This window comes from Salvelinus alpinus, chromosome 14 (genome assembly GCF_045679555.1).
Source record: "Salvelinus alpinus chromosome 14, SLU_Salpinus.1, whole genome shotgun sequence".
Lineage (NCBI taxonomy): Eukaryota > Metazoa > Chordata > Actinopteri > Salmoniformes > Salmonidae > Salvelinus > Salvelinus alpinus.
Window position 1 is genome coordinate 26,191,044 of NC_092099.1, and position 17,967 is coordinate 26,209,010.

At 42.8% G+C, this 17,967-nt stretch overlaps 1 protein-coding gene across 5 annotated transcripts in view; it reads right to left on the bottom strand.

Annotated features, from left to right (window-relative positions):
• The window catches only part of LOC139538660 (interleukin-1 receptor accessory protein-like 1), a 366,089-nt gene that overhangs the window by 311,563 nt on the left and 36,559 nt on the right, over positions 1-17,967 (bottom strand). The window lies entirely within an intron of this gene.

A 17,967-nucleotide genomic window follows, 5' to 3' on the forward strand; every position in this document is an offset into this window, starting at 1 on the left:
TCCTACCAACGGGACATTAAAAACTGTAATATCTTATGTTTCACTGAGTCGTGGATGAATGACGACACGGATAATATAGAGCTGGCAGGATTTCCATCGCACCGGCAGTACAGAGAAGCTACGTCTGGTAAGATGAGGGGTGGGGGTGTGTGTCTATTTGTCAATAAGAGCTGGTGCACGATGTCTAATATTAAAGAAGTACCTTGTGATAAGCTGTAGACCACACTATCTACCAAGAGAGTTCTCATCTATATTATTCGTAGCCGTATATTTACCACCACAAACCAATGCTGGCACTAAGAACACACCCCATCAACTCTATAAGGCCATAAGCAAACAAGAAAATGCTCATCCAGAAGTGGCGCTCCTAGTGGCCGGGTACTTTAATGCAGGCTCACTTAAATCCATTTTACCTCATTTCTACCATCATGTCACATGTGCAACAAGAGGAAAAAAAACTCTAGACAACCTTTACTCCACACACAGGGATGCATACAAAGCTCTCCCCCGCCCTCAATTTGGCAAATCTGACCATAATTCTATCCTCCTGATTCCTGCTTACAAGCAAAAACTAAATCAGGAAGTACCAGTGACTCGCTCAATAAGGAAGTGGTCATATGCTATGCTACAAGACTGTTTTGCTAGCACAGACTGGAATATATTTCAGGATTCATCCAATGACATTGAGGAATATACCACCTCAGTCATCGGCTTCATCAATAAGTGCATCGACGACGTCATCCCCACAGTGATAGTAAGTACATATCCCAACCAGAAGCCATGGATTATAGGCAACCTCCGCATCGAGTTAACGGCTAGAGCTGCCGCTTTCAAGGAGAGGGACACTAATCCGGAGGTTTATAAGAAATCCCACTATGCCCACAGACGAACCATCAAACAAGCAAAGTGTCAATACAGGATTAAGATTGAATCATACTACACCGACTCTGACGCTCGTCGGAAGTGGCAGGGTTTGAAAACTATTACGGACTACAAAGGGAAACCCAGACGCGAGTTGGCCAGTGACGCGAGCCGACAAGCTAAATGCCTTTAATGCTCGCTTCGAGGCAAGCAACACTGAATCATGCAGGAGAGCACCAGCTGTTCTGGAAGACAGTGTGATAACGCTCTGCGTTGCCAATGTGAGCAAGACCTTTAAACAAGTCAACATTCACAAAGCTGCGGGGCCAGATGGATTTCCAGGATGTGTACTCAAAGCATGCGCAGACCAACTGGCAAGTGTCTTCACTGACATTTTCAACCTCTCCCTGACCGAGTTTGTAATACCTACATGTTTCAAGCAGACCACTATAGTCCCTGTGCCCAAGGAAGCGAAGGTAACCTGCCTAAATGACATACCGACCTGTAGCACTCATGTCGGTAGCCATGAAGTACTTTGAAAGGCTAGTCATGGCTCACATCAACAGCATCCTCCCGGGTACCCAAGACCCACTCCAATTCACATACCACTCAAACAGATCCAAAGATGACACAATCTCAATCGCACTCCACACTGCCCTTTCCCACCTGGACAAAAGGAACACCTATGTGAGAATGCTGTTCATTGACTACAGCTCAGCGTTCAACACCAGAGTGCCCACAAAGATCATCACTAAGCTGACCCTGGGACTAAACACCTCCCTCTGCAACTGGATCATGGACTTCCTGACGGGCCGCCCCCAGGTGGTAAGGGTAGGCAACAACACGTCTGCCACGCTGATCCTCAACACTGGGGCCCCTCAGGTGTGTGTACTTAGTCCCCTCCTGTACTCCCCGTTCACCCATGACTGTGTGGCCAAACACGACTCCAACACCATCATTCAGTCAGGAGGGGGGGACAGATCAGTGGTAGGCCTGATCACCGACAACGATGAGACAGCCTATAGGGGGAGGTCAGAGACCTGGCAGTGTGGTGCCAGGACAACAACCCCAACCTCAACGTGAGCAAGACAAAGGAGCTGATCGTGGACTACAGGAAAAGGCGGGCCGACCAGGCCCCCATTAACATTGACGGGGCTCTAGTGGAGCAGTTCGAGAGTTTCAAGTTCGTTGGTGTCCACACCACCAACAAACTATCATGGTCCAAACACACTAAGACAGTCATGAAGAGGGCACAACAAAACCTTTTCCCCCTCAGGAGACTGAAAAGATTTGGCATGGGTCCCCAGATCCTCAAAGTTCTACAGCTGCACCATCGAGAGCATCCTGACCGGTTCCATCACCGCCTGGTATGGCAACTGCTCGGCATCTGACCATAAGACACTACAGAGGGTAGAGATTGAGATAAAACTGTCCAGTATGAGTGTTTGTTGCAGCTCGTTGCAGTTGCAAGCTGCAGTGAACTGAAAAGACTAGCGGCCCAGGGATGGGTGTGCCTTGGGGACCTTTAACAGAATGTGACTGGCAGAACAGGTGTTGTATGTGGAGGATGAGGGCTGCTGTAGATATCTCAGATAGGGGAGAGTAAGGCCTAAGAGGGTTTTATAAATAATCATCAACTAGTGGGTCTTCCGACAGGTATACAGATATGATGGTATGACCATCTTAAAACAATTCCATATGTTGCTTTGTAAACTTTCCAAGCCAAACCGCTACACACAGCCTACATCGTTGTCACCATATTAGCTAAACTAATGTCATTGTCAGCATAGCTAATAGAACTAACGTGTTAGTAAACCCGCTGCAATCATGCAGTAACGTTACAGTGTACAGTCAGTAAGCAGTTACAACGGAGGGCCCCGGTGGCAATTAATGAGTAAAACCAAAAGCTTACCTTGACTTGGAAGAGTTCCAGTGTTGTGTTGGATAGTCATAGCCAGCTAGCTAATATAGCATCCCTCTGTTTGAGCAGGGTGTTTCAGTAGGCTAAACTAGCTAGCTGCATTTTCCAGCTAAGTAAGTGAAACTGAAAGTGAAAAAAATGAAATCTCTCTCTCTCTCTCTCTTGCTTCTCCTTCATTTAGGAATAAATTAATTTATTCAAAACTGTTCAACTATTTTCTTTCTCTCTCTGAGTTAACTACTCACCACATTTTATACACTGCAGTGCTAGCTAGCTGTAGCATATGCTTTCAGTACTAGATTCATTCTCTGATGCTTTAATTGGGTGGAGAACATGTCAGTTCACGCTGCAAGTGCTCGGATAGGTTGGAGGATATCCTCCGGAGGTTGTTATAATTACTGTGTAAATTTATGGTAGGATTGAGAACAATGAGCCTCTTAGGTTTTGTATTGAAGTCAATGTACTCAGAGGAGGAAGGAAGCTAGCTGTCCTTTGGCTACACCATAGTGCTACCCTACAGAGTTCTGTTGAGGCTACTGTAGACCTTTGCAAAATAGTGTGTTTTAATAATATTTTTTAAATGTATTTATTCACTTAGGAGGATGGTCCTCCCCTTCCTCCCCCGAGGAGCCTCCACTGGCTTGCATGCACGCCCACAAACATGCGTCTGTAAAAGGTTAACACAAGTTACAGCCTGCCAGGCATGTTAGTAGAACACATCTGTCTGTCTGTCTGTCTGCCTGTCGTTACACGTGATGGGTCATCCACAGCACTTCAACATCACCCTCCCAAGAGCCTGGGTCTCCTGTACTGTCTGCCTGCCTGTCTGTCTGTCTCTGTCTGTCTGTCATCTTATAGACTAGGGGTCGGAAAAAGACGTCCCGCGGGCTAAAATCAGCCACGAGTGAAAAACAAATAAAACGTTATTTTTAATTTTATGAAATTTTGTGGGGAAAAATACACAAATCACCAGAAATTCAGCTAAAAATAAGTTTCATTTAGGAAATCTGTTCCCGAGTACTCCCACAAATAAAAGAGACGTGATCGTGTCTCAATGTAATCATGGCATTAAATTATTGTCATTTTCAAATACAATCTCTTTTTGGGCTTTGTTGTGGTCAATTTGCAGTGTACAAATTATGATAATTATGTTTCTCTCCCCAACCATTCACTGCGGTATTGGTAATGTATTCTCACTGCAGATATCAACCTTAGAGTGGTGCTGATAACTGTGGATGCCTAGAGTTATTAACCATAATCAATGGCATGTTCCTCATCCATTTAGAAAGGAGTTTGCAGGATCACCAGGAAATCCCATGCAATCAATATCTCTCAACATACTCTGCTTATGAAAATCAATGGATCTGACTGAACTGCATTGTATAAATAGGCTGCTTCTGTAGATGTGCATGTATGAAGATAGAAATATAGATGTACATATATAGAGAGAAAGAAAGACGGAGAAGGTGAGAGAGAGAACAATGGATGGAGAGAGAGAAATATAGACAGAGAGAAAGAGAAAGCCATAGATGCACAGGGATGCTCTGAGTGGTTCCTATATCCACCTACTCCAGCAGCAGGAGGAGGGCAGGAGAGAGCAACACTAAGCACATACGTACAGGTAACTGAAAAATACTCAAAACACTTGAGTAAATGAGGGATACAAAGCAGGTGCTTCCACATACAGTAGGTGTGGTTCCTCAGTTAATTAAGCAATTAACATCCCATCATGCTTAGAGTCATGTATAAAAATGCTGCAAAGGCCATTATTTTGGCTACTATCGCTATGCCCCCATAGGATGACAATGTCCCCATCCACATGAAACGAGTGGTCCCTGAATGGTTTGAAGAGCATGGAAACCATATACCATGGCCATATCAGCCACCAGATCTCAACCAAAGAGAACACAAAAGAGAGAAGACAGAGAACACCAACAGAGATGCAGGATAGCATCATTCTAGAAATGTCAAGCAGGCAGATCAATGGTTCCATGTTACACTGTCTATTGCCATACATCAGTGTGTACACATGTCAATACAGACCACTTGGCTGTCAACACACCATTATACTCTCTTCCTGGGATAGAAATGAATGGCAGCTAATAATACTCAATACAAACAACACTATAAGACAGACACACAAACACACACACAACAAGCTTTCACTGCATCTAACTAGTTTATTTTATACATTTCACATGTGAAGGCACAACTGCACACAGTAAGTGTGACACTGACTCATCAATAAAATATATTAAATAAATAGATATTAGGTTGGTGGTGAGCAGTGGTATAAAGTACTTAAATAAAATTTCTTTAAAGTACTACTTCAGTAGATTTTGGGGGTATCTTTACTTTACTATTTACATTTTGTCAACTTTTACTTTTACTTCACTACATTCCTAAGGAAAATAATGTACATTTTACTCCATACATTTTCCCTGACACCCAAATTTTGACAGGAAAATGGTCTAATTCACACACTTATCAAGAGAACATCCCTGTTCATCCCTACTGCCTCTGATCTGGAGGACTCACCAAACACACATGTTTTGTTTGTAAATTATGTCTTGGAGTGTCTTGGAGTGTTTTGGAGTGTGCCCCTGGCTATTCAAAAATTGTGCAGTCTGGTTTGCTTAATATACGGAATTTGAAATGGTTTATGCTTTTACTTTTGATACTTAAGTACATTTTAGCAATTCCATTTTACTTTTGATACTTAAGTATATTTAAAAATATATATTTAGACTTTTACTCAAGTAGTATTTTACTGGGTGACTCACTTTTACTTGAGTTATTTTCTATTAAGATATCTTTACTTTTACTCAAGTATGACAATTGAGTACTTTTCCACCACTGGTTGTGAGTGAAGTGACGTCCCTGCCCTGACAAGGAACATTGAGCCCTTGGAGAAAGGCTACTATATCGAAGGTGGAATCTATTATAATCTGTTGCTCATTGATCACACAAAGCTTCTCAGGGTCCCGACACCTTGAGCCCAGGCATGTACTGTACACACTAGCAATCTAAGAGTGTTGTATCCCATGGTGGGGTAGTGTTCTCTCCCCCCTCCCCACAGACTATGTTTAGAAGCCATTACTCCAGGAGCGGGCTCGCTGAGCAGGATGTGTTTAGTGATGTGTATTGTTTGGCTTTCAGACGACTTTAGGGAGTGCATCAATAGACCATCTATGCCTCTCTAAATCCCCTTTCTCTTTCTGTCTGTCTGGTCCCTTCATGCCTGTTTACGGTCTCTCTCTCTCCAATTCAAAGGGCTTTATTGGCATGGGAAACATCTCTCTCTCTGTTTCCCCTCTTAGGGCCTGGAGTTTTTCCTGCCAGGTCATGTCGTCAGGCAAGGAAATAATCCTGGGTCCCTGCAGTCTGTCTGTGTTGGAGAGGTCTGGTCTACAGGGTGTCTAACTGACAGGCTGGGGGAGCAAATCTAACAGGCTGACTACACCGCTTGCGTTGCGTGTGTGAGCGATGAGCGTCTGCGTTGCCAAGGGCGTCTGCATTGCCAAGGGCTAAAATAGAAGTCAGTTCTATTTGTGACCTATATCACGCTGCAAGTCCTGCCTCTCCCATCTCCTCATTGGTTTATAGAAGCAGATACCCACGTGCCATCTCCTCATTGGTTACACCCACATGGGTGACTGAAAGACGAACGAGGTCAGTGGCGGTAATGCACCTAATTTATGAAAGTTGCCAATTGCAATATAAATTCAGGAGAAGAAAAAGCCTGGAAGGAGGAGAGATGACTAGAAACGATTCGGTTGACCATTTTATGTGTGGATTAATTGTCGTAGTAGAGGACCTTGTGCATTTCAGGCAAAATAACAACTCAATGTTTATATTCCAGGACAAATTAGCTAGCAACAGCAAGCTAGCTAAATAGGACAAATTAGCTAGCAAGTGCAAGCTAGCTAGCTAAATTGCCATAAATGTTTAATTCATGCTTTTGGACCTGTCTCCAAATTAATGTAGTTGGTTCAGAGTTTGTTTTGATATTTTAACCTGCGTGTCGTGATCGCGTTTGGTGTGGGGTGTCATGACGTTGGGTTGGGGGTAGGTTTACGACAGTCATAAATACCTCTTTCCCCCTTTTTCTCTCTCCCCACTATAACTGATGTGACATAAGGAAACCCATGGGTTAACATAGAGATTCTGGGTAACATCAGAAGTTGGGGGAAATGAACTATATTCTGATAATCCAACCAACTGAACATATGCGGTGGTACTTAAGGTATATTATGTCAGTTCGGTTGCCCTCTGACACATTCTCATCAATGATAGAATGACATAAACTCTACTGTGGAAAGTATAAATGTCAGAGGTATCGGATTCACATGGAATTGTGGTTTAATTGAAATGTTTGAATATGAGATTATTTGTGAAGAGATTAAATGTAAATTTAGCTTCCAAATGAGAGATCTGTACCTTCATAGGTGTTCCTCTGCTCACAGTGGCCCGCCCCTGTGAAGAGGCATGGGTTATAAACTTTTCAGACACACCCCTCTCCCTCCACTATAAAAGCCATGGACTAAAAATGTAACTTCCTGTTCCGGGTACACCAGGATGACGGTCCTGTGTCAGAATGGTTCAGACAATAACTACAGAACTAGGCCAACATCAGCATGGACTTTGATTGTGAATGGTATGAACTTTGAACTCGTGTTCACTACAGAAGTGATATCTCCTAGCCGTTGAGTTGGCAACAGCTGCTACAAACGCAGGTTAGGAAGGACAGCCCGAGTATCCCGTCTTCCACACACAACGTTACTACACGTATCCCGTGACTACCAGAGACATTCTCCAAAGGACAGAGGACTCGGGTTGGCGACACGGTCCATCTACCACCAACCTACTGAAGCGCAGCTCAGAGTAAATATGTATTGCATTTTCTTTTTCAAATGGGCGGTAATTTAGAATGCATCAGATACTATATTTACGACAGCACAGCTCGCCTATGTTCGAATCTCCCGCTCTTTCACTAAGACTCAGCCCATTCCCTTTGTGTAACAAGCTGTCATAGCTATTCCGCCCGCTAGGGACGTTTTTCTGCATGACGTAAGTTAAAGTGATGATTTAATTGTGTATGTGTGTTTCTGTGTGATTAGTTAGGTATTTAGTAAATAAATAATTAAACCCAATTTTGTATTGCTGATTCAACTTGTTAGCCAGGATTCTTGCAGATAATCAAGGACTTACAACTTTCAGATGAGACTGAATAAAATGACGATTAATGTGACTGTTATGCATGTAAAATATTCCTAAATCTTTAAGAGTTTATTCGAAAGATAACAGCTCTATAAATATTATTTTGTGGTGTCCCTCTCTAGTTAATTAATATTTACATGATTAGTTCAATCAGGTAATATTAATTGCGGATAAATTATTTTATAGAATAGCATGTCATAGCAATCAATCTGGCATAGTCAAAGACACGACAGGGGGGACAAAATAAATTTATGCACAATGGCGGTTTGGGTTCCGTGTAACGCACTGTCAACCTGGTCTTGGGTCTGTCCACCGCACAATCACACAGCACTGGAAGACATATGGACTGGTCAGAGGCTTAACACACACGGACGCTGTTGGAAACACACACACACTCCACAGAAACCAAGCGTAAAAAAATATTTTCTCCAATTGCTATTCAATTTTGCAGTGTCTGGTTGGCCATTAAAACCATTGCCAGTGTCAAGCACAGAGGGAGAATGAACACACACACACACACACACACACACACACACACACACACACACACACACACACACACACACACACACACACACACACACACACACACACACACACACACACGCGCACAGTATAACAGCCATGCGGGAAGTCATTAGCTGGAGAAACACAAGCACACCCGGACTCCACATCGAATAATTATGGGATTTCAGAGCACTGCAAACTCTGGGAATGCCATCCGGACATTGGGATGAGAAAATCAATTGAATAGCAGCTTTATCCACTCTCTCCAGAGGCCTAATTAAGCTTTCCCTGCCGATCCCTCGCACACAACTATTCAAGGCTATAGAATTCCAAACGATTCCACATCCTAAATATTGAACAATAGAGAATTCCCATCGGATCCAAATGCTGCATAGATAGAGTAATGAAAATTAGGAAACACAATAGAAATTCTCATTCTCTCAATACCCTCCATCTCTGTTGTTCTCCAACCCTCCCCCAGGAGAGAAACCAACAAGCGAGAATGACCTTTACATTAAGGAAAAAAGACGTTTAAGTTTCTCTGTTTGTGTGTGCGTTTGTCTGCCTGTCTCTGTTTTCTTACAAACAAAACACATGATCTCATGTGAAATAAATGTGACAACATGGGAATGCAACATTTCAACCAGTTGGGTCTCCTCAGAGGAGGAAGGGGAGGACCATCCTCCTCAGTGAATTTCAGTTTAAAAAATTATAGTGAAACATAAAAAACATATTATTTTTCAATAAAACTATACTAAATATATTTACATCACCAAATTATTGATTAAAACACATTGTTTTGTAATGAAGGTCTACAGTAGCCTCAGCAGCACTCTGTAGGGTAGCACCATGATGTAGCTGGAAGACAGCTAGTTTATGTTCTTCTCTGGGTACATTGACCTAGGAGGCTCATGGTCCTCACCCCCTTCCATAGACTTCCATAGTAATTATGACAACTTACAGAGTATGTCCTCTAACCTATCAGAACACTTGCAGCATGAACTGACAAGTTGTCCACCCAATCAAAGGATCAGAGAATAAATCTTGAACAGAAAACATAAGCTACATCTAGCTAGCACTGCAGTGCATGAAATGTAATGAGTAGTTGACACAGAGTGAGAAAGACAATAGTCGAACAGTTAATTTCTTCAAAAATAAAGAAGAAGCAAGAGAGCGAGAGAAAGATTGTATGTTTCACTTTCACTTAGCTAGTGAATGCAGCTAGCTAGTTTAGCCTACTCAAACACCTGGCTCAAACAGAGAGTGATGCTATGTTAGCTAGCTCACTATGGCTATCAAACACTGGAACTTTTACATGTCAAGGTACATTTTTGGTTTTATGAATTATTGCCACCGGGCCTGCCGGTGTAACTGCTAAACTGCCTTCTGACTGTACACTGTACTGCATGATTGTAGTGGGTTTACTAACGCGTTAGTCCTAGAATGTTGACTATGATGTGACAACGATGTAGGCTGTGGTAGCAGTTAGCGGTTATGATATGAAGGTTTGGCTTGTAAAGGTTTTTTCGCCTAGTCACAGACAGCTGTGTTGTGCACTGAAGTTCACAAGCGAAGGGAGGAAGAGAGCCCATAGATAGTTGCGAGGAATTATACAGTGCATTCGGAAAGTATTCAGACCCCATGACTTTTTCCACATTTTGTTACGCTAGCCTTACTCTAAAATGGATTCAATTGTTTTTTCACCTCATCAATCTACACACAATTCACCATAATGACAAAGTAAAAACAGTTTTATTTGCAAATTTATAAAATAAAAAAAAATGGAAATATCACATTTACATAAGTGTTCAGAACCTTTACTCAGTATTTTGTTGAAGCACCTTTGGCATCGATTACAGCCTTGAGTCTTCTTGGGTATGTTACTACAAGCTTGGCACACATGTATTTGGGAAGTTTCTCCCATTATTCTCTGCAGACCCTCTCAAGCTCTGTCAGGTTGGATGGGGAGCGTCGCAGCACAGCTATTTTCAAGTCTCTCCAGAGATGTTCGATCAGGTTGAAGTCTGGGCTCTTGCTGGGCCACTCAAAGACATTCAGAGACTTGTCCCGAAGCCACTCCTGTGTTATATTGGCTGTGTGCTTAGGGTCGTTGTCCTGTTGGAAGGGGAACCTTTGCCCCTGTCTGAGGTCCTGAGCACTCTGGATCAGGTTTTCATCAAGGATCTCTGTACTTTGCTCTGTTCATCCTTCCCTCGATCCTGACTAGTCTCCCAAGTCCCTGCCACTGAAAAACATCCCCACAGCATGATGCTGCCACCACCATGCTTCACCGTAGGGATGGTGCCAGGTTTCCACCAGACATGACACTTGGCATTCAGGCAAAATAGTTCAGTCTTAGTTTCATCAGACCAGAGAATCTTGTTTCTCATGGTCAGAGTCCTTTAGGTGCCTTTTGGCAAACCCCAAGCGGGCTGTCATGTGCATTTTACTGAGGAGTGGCTTCTGTCTGGCCACTCTACCATAAAGGCCTGATTGGTGGAGTGCTGCAGAGATGAATGTCCTTTTGAAAGGTTTTCCCATTTTCACAGAGGAACTCTGGAGCTCCCTGACCAAGGCCCTTCTCCCCAATTGTTCAGTTTTGCCGGGCGGCCAGCTTTAGGAAGGGTCTTGGTGGTTCCAACTTCTTCCATTTAAGAATTATGTTCTTTGGGATCTGCAGACATTTTTTAGTACCCTTCCCCAGACCTGTGCCTTGACACAATCCTATCTCAGTGCTCTAGGGGCAATTCCTTGAACCCCATGGCTTTGCTCTAACATGCACTGTCAACTGTGGGACCTTATATAGACAGGTGTGTGCCTTTCCAAATTATGTCCAATCAATCAAATTTATCACAGGTGGACTCCACTCAAGTTGTAGAAACATCTCAAGGATGAGCAATGGTAACAGGATGCAAAGGGTCTGAATAGTTATGTAAATAAGGTATTAATGTTTTTTATTTTTAATACATTCGCATTTTATAATAACCTGTTTTTGATTTGTCATTACTGGGTATCGTGTGTAAATTGATGAGGATATATATATTTTTGAATCCACTTCAGAATAAGTCTGTAACGTAACAAAATGTGGAAAAAGTCAAGAGGTCTGAATACTTTACGAATGCATTGTATATACAACGAGCAAAGTGATCATGCTGTTGTTATGTGGCTGCTATGAAAGTGAACTGTGTTTGCATGTGATTAGGGGTGTATACATTCCTCCAATTCTGTTGAAAAACGTTTCTTAAACGGAAGCAAACGGAATGAAACTGGGATAAACACACCTGAATTTATCCAATAGAAACTCACATTTGCAACTGTTGGACTAATGATTACACCCTAGATCAGCTAGCTGCAGGCAAGAGTATGCAAGGCGGTATTGAATGTGTCACTGTCTGTCACCTTGATTACTCAAAATTCTGAGTTAGGTGAATGGGTGACTAGAATATGAATGATTCAATATGCTGTTATAGAAATAAGGCCATGCTCTTAAAAAAAATATCATCCTCCCTCATCTTAAACGATAAATGATTACAACATGTGATAACATGAAACTACACGTGACAACGTGAAAATATTTTACTTGAACCTTTTGCTGCAGTGGGCTAAATCAGTGTCACACAGAGTGTTTCTTAGTAGTCTTAAACACATTTACTTTGAAACAGAAGTATCCACCTCACACACATGGTTATGGACTTAAAAAAAGAAGACACATGTACCATGTCAGATATAGAGTTGAAATGTATTACATTTTGAGTTAGCATCCCAATATTACACTTTATAAACTGAAATATAACAAAACCGTTTGACATAGAAACATAGGATTGTGGGTGTTTTTAATTTTTTATAATGTTTATTAATTATGAAATTCTGAAAAATATGAATAACATTCCACCCATGAGGCCACCAGGTAATTTGACTGCAGGAAAGGGCTACAAGACATAACTGACATTAATTGAAACCGTCTTGGTCCTCTGCAGGCTTTATCTAGTTACCGGTTTGTTCCAGGGGTGTTGTTAGGATGTTTTTTGAATATTGAGTCAGGGTCCACCTCTTGGTTGCTAGGTACCTGAAGTTCCTGCTGCGCAACCAGGTCAGTAGACATAATCGAGATTGGCTATACATATATTGCCAAGAATAACTTTCTGCACTTTGCCTAAAGTATATACACCTTGAAGATGTTATCTCTTTAAAATGAAAGTATGATGCTGTATTTTCTTTTCAATTAGTGTAAAAAAAGAATCTGGTATTATTTTGTACTGTAGCCACACTTGGGACTCAGCCTTAACTGGGATTTTAACTTGTAAGCACTTGGTCGCAAGCAACCTGAAATGTCCTGCTACATCAACAGGTCTGTGAGCCTAAAAGAGATATGGCTACAGACCCATTGGCAAGAATGCATTTCTACATTTTGCTAAAAGCTGCCCAGAATCAAGTAAATACATTTTCACCACAACGTTACATCAAAATAAAACTAGCAGTACTCAAGGACACTTGACATAGAGTTTACTGTATATGAATGCTTTGGGGATTTGAAGTTGCAAACTCTTGGTTGAGTGCATCCACGTTTCTGCAGTGCCACCAGGTTCATACTTATTCCTTGGAACATGTATTTACACACTCTCCAAAAATAAGGGTATGGTTAGGGGACAGTGTTGTTCCCTGAGGTACAAAAAGGTCAAGGGTACACTTCACAGGTACAAATATGAACTCACATGGTAGCGTTCAGTAACTTGAGGGTAAAAGGGACATTTTTCTCCCCAATATTTTTAATATAAGGAATGATAATCAATGCGCTTTGATAGGTGGGGGAAATGTAGAGTGGGCTCATTAGCATATTTGGGGGAGTGCTTCAAATACATGTGTAGTTGTGCCAACTCTCAGTAGAGGTGTCATAGCAGTTTAACCCTTGTGTGGTGTTTGGGTCTGTGGAAAGCAGTTTCAATGTTTACTAAAAGAAAAATTATAGAATTAATAATATTTTCAACCTGAGACTCATTGCCCTTGGCTCATTTTCTGAGAAGAACATGTAAAATAACACATTTTCATTAGGTGCACACAGTGCACCCATCTTCACATTTATATATCATATGTGATGTTCAGATCCACTGGACCTGAGGGTAATAAAAGTGTGGAAAAGTGTGTGTGTGTAGGTGAAAACAAGTAAAAATGAACAAAAAGGTTTGCTGTGTGCCTTCACTCTGTCTTCCCCTGCTGTTTCAATATAGCACCAAGAACCTGTCTGTCTCCCTGCCTGTCTGCCTGTCTCCTGCTTTTCTCGCACTCTTTACCCTTTTTATTGTTTATTGAAACTACCCAATGACTTGCGGGAACCTGCACAATGTTATTACAATACATTATTTCGATACATTGTAAACAATTCTGTATTTTCACACACTCTACCCCAGCCAGGTGCAAAAACACAACAAATAAATAACTTTGCATGTGTGGCTCCTTACCACAATCAATCAGTATGGCAAAAATAATCTCTGCTCAGACGGCCTTAGAAATATTTTTTGCAGAGAGAGAAGCTAGTGTGGAAGGAGCGTCTTCCATTTTGGAAGATGAAGAATTTTCTGAATATGAGGATCGTGTCTCTGTCAATTCGGAGACTGACAGTTAGTTAGAAGAAGAGGATGAGATTGACGCTCAGCCAGCCCCAGGACCATGTGTAGTGTTCCAGAAACATGTATTTTCACATGTGAAATGTCACATGTGTAGAGTTCCAGAAACACGTGTTTTCACATGTGAAATGTCACATGTGTAGTGTTCCAGAAACATGTATTTTCACATGTGAAATGTCACATGTGTAGTGTTCCAGAAACACGTGTTTTCACATGTGAAATGTCACATGTGTAGTGTTCCAGAAACATGTGTTTTCACATGTGAAATGTCACATGTGTAGTGTTCCAGAAACATGTATTTTCACATGTGAAATGTCACATGTGTAGTGTTCCAGAAACACGTGTTTTCACATGTGAAATGTCACATGTGTAGTGTTCCAGAAACATGTGTTTTCACATGTGAAATGTCACATGTGTAGTGTTCCAGAAACATGTGTTTTCACATGTGAAAATATGTGTGTTTGGGACACTACATATCTGAAAACACTGGGGTTCTTTTACACACTTTAACACCTGATTCAACACTACAAATGTTACGGTGAAAAACCAACACTAGGTTACACTGGCCAATTTGCTGTGCAGAAACAATTGAACCAATTAAGGGAAAACATCAATAACTCAACAAAAGAAAGAAAACCACAGTCAATCAAACTAACCACTCACACAATACACACAACTCCTTGAGCTGCTAACTAAAGAAAACCAGGTAACACCAGATAAAACTCTACATAGATAAGCACACCAGACAGGCTACATAACAGACTAGTCAGACAGCCATACAGCCTACATAACACTGTCATAAGAGTGACATACCACCATCGGAACACTAACCTAAGCAAAATCAACCTAACCCGTGACACATGCAGTGCTTATGAAGACATATTGTCTTGTCTTTATCTTGTCTGCCCATGGATACTATATGAGTCACCAGGTAATGACCATGATCATGACTACAGATAAGCTGACGTTTCACACACACACAACACACACACAGCTTTTTTCCCGTGAACTGTCAGGACTTTTTGGGGAGTCAAAATATATACCCATTTAAAAATATATTTTCCTAACCGCTGACCCTATACCTAAAGAAGGAAAACATACACACACACACAGTTGGAAGGATTGAGAGTTGAGGGGATCAGTGCAAGACTATCGTCAGCTCCTCTCTGGTAGAAAGAGATGATTTATAGGAGAAGTGTGTCTATAACCTACACTATATGTGGTTAACCTCTAGTCAGCAGTAGGGCTAGGTGGAAACATCGTGTGTGTAGTCCCTCTCCAGCTGAAACACATCATTCATGGGTAAGGTGCAGTGCCCCTCTGCCCTTTGTGTCTGTCTGTGTTCCTCCGTCTGGAAAACCTTTAAAGGTCATCCTTTAAAGCCTGAGACATGTCCTCCACCATGTCCGCCCTACACAAACACAAGTGAGACCAGGACTGGAGCCAGGGGTAAATAACATGGAGATGTGGAGAAATACCAGGACTGGAGCCAGGGGTAAATGACATGGAGATGGGGAGTAATACCAGGACTGGAGCCAGGGGTAAATAACATGGAGATGGGGAGAAATACCAGGACTGGAGCCAGGTGTAAATGACATGGAGATGGGGAGAAATACCAGGACTGGAGCCAGGGGTAAATGACATGGAGATGGGGAGTAATACCAGGACTGGAGCCAGGGGTAAATGACATGGAGATGGGGAGTAATACCAGGACTGGAGCCAGGGGTAAATGACATGGAGATGGGGAGTAATACCAGGACTGGAGCCAGGGGTAAATGACATGGAGATGGGGAGTAATACCAGGACTGGAGCCAGGGGTAAATGACATGGAGATGGGGAGTAATACCAGGACTGGAGCCAGGGGTAAATGACATGGAGATGGGGAGGAATACCAGGACTGGAGCCAGGGGTAAATAACATGGAGATGGGGAGGAATGCCAGGACTGGAGCCAGGGGTAAATGACATGGAGATGGGGAGGAATACCAGGACTGGAGCCAGGGGTAAATGCCATGGAGATGGGGAGAAATACCAGGACTGGAGCCAGGGGTAAATAACATGGAGATGGGGAGGAATACCAGGACTGGAGCCAGGGGTAAATAACATGGAGATGGGGAGTAATACCAGGACTGGAGCCAGGGGTAAATGACATGGAGATGGGAAGTAATACCAGGACTGGAGCCAGGGGTAAATGACATGGAGATGGGGAGTAATACCAGGACTGGAGCCAGGGGTAAATGACATGGAGATGGGGAGGAATACCAGGACTGGAGCCAGGGGTAAATAACATGGAGATGGGGAGTAATACCAGGACTGGAGCCAGGGGTAAATAACATGGAGATGGGGAGGAATACCAGGACTGGAGCCAGGGGTAAATGACATGGAGATGGGGAGTAATACCAGGGGCCCTGGGAGAGGGACTGTATACACAAGAGCTCAAGACAGGCAAACACACACATATACTGCACATACGTGTGCACACATACTGTATGTACACACATATGAGCACACACACACACTGCAGTCAGACCATAGCGGGTCAATTCAGTACTTTACCTGGTAATGAACCGACTAATATCTGTGGTCTGGGAATAATGGCTAGCCAAACTGCAGGCCTTTCAACTAGGAGGAACAGGCGAGATGTCTTTCTGACCAACTGATAACTAATCTGAAAACAAAGTCTCGGTTTATTTTTTAAAAATTACCCCTTTTTCTCCACGATTTCAATCTTGTCTCATCGCTGCAACTCCCAAACGGGCATGGGAGGCAAAGGTTGAGTCATGCGTCCTCCAAAACATGACCCGCCAAACCTTGCTTCTTAACACCTGCCTGCTTAACCCGGAAGCCAGCCACACCAATGTGTCGGAGGAAACACCGTTCAACTGACGACCAGGGTCAGCCTGCAGGCGCCCGGCCCGCCACAAGGAGATGCTAGAACGCAATGAGCCAAGTAAAGCCCCCCCTGACCAAACCCTCCCCTAACCCGGATGACGCTGGGCCAATTGTGCGCCACCCTATGGGACTCATAGCCGGTTGTGATAAGCCCGGGATCGAACCCGGGTCTGTAGTGATGCCTCACAAAGGCTAGGTTTAAAGCAATTTGAGCGATGCCAATATTCATCGCAATCCATCCACATCAAGACATGCAGGCTGAAATATCAAAACTAACTCTGAACCAACTATATTAATTTGGGTTCAGGTCGAAACACATGAAACATGCATGAACATTTAGTTAGCTAGTTTGCCGTTGCAGCCCTGTGTGAAACGTCATAAACATTGGGTTGTTATTTTACTTGAAATGCACAAGGTTGACCCATTTTGAGTCACACAAAAGTGTGTTCTCTTCTCCGACAATTAATCCACAGATAAAAGGTTTGTTTCTTGGAATTTCTCTTCCTTCAGTCTTCTTCTTCTTCTTCTGTGGACTTTATATGGCAGTTGGCAACCAACTTTAAGGTGTATTTACCACCACCAACTGGACTGGAGTGTGGACCTCAGTTCATCTTTCAATCACCCACGTGAGTATAGGCGCCTAAAAAACTGGGAGATGGGAGAGGCGGGACTTGCGGCGCATCAAGTGTCAAAAATAGACCAAGTTCTATTTTAGCGCCTGGCTAAGCAGACGCTCGTTGACGTGTGCCAGCAGTTTGGATGAAATGATTGAATAACATGTATGTGTACATTTATTTCGCAACGCTTGCGCACGCACGCGGGCGTTGTGGTCAGCATGTTAAAGACACAGTGCATGTTTTTGGGGCTCAGTCATTGACAGTCTGCAGCAACTAGTTAGCTCACTGAAACAGATTACTCTCAGCTCTATCCATTCCTGTCATGAACAA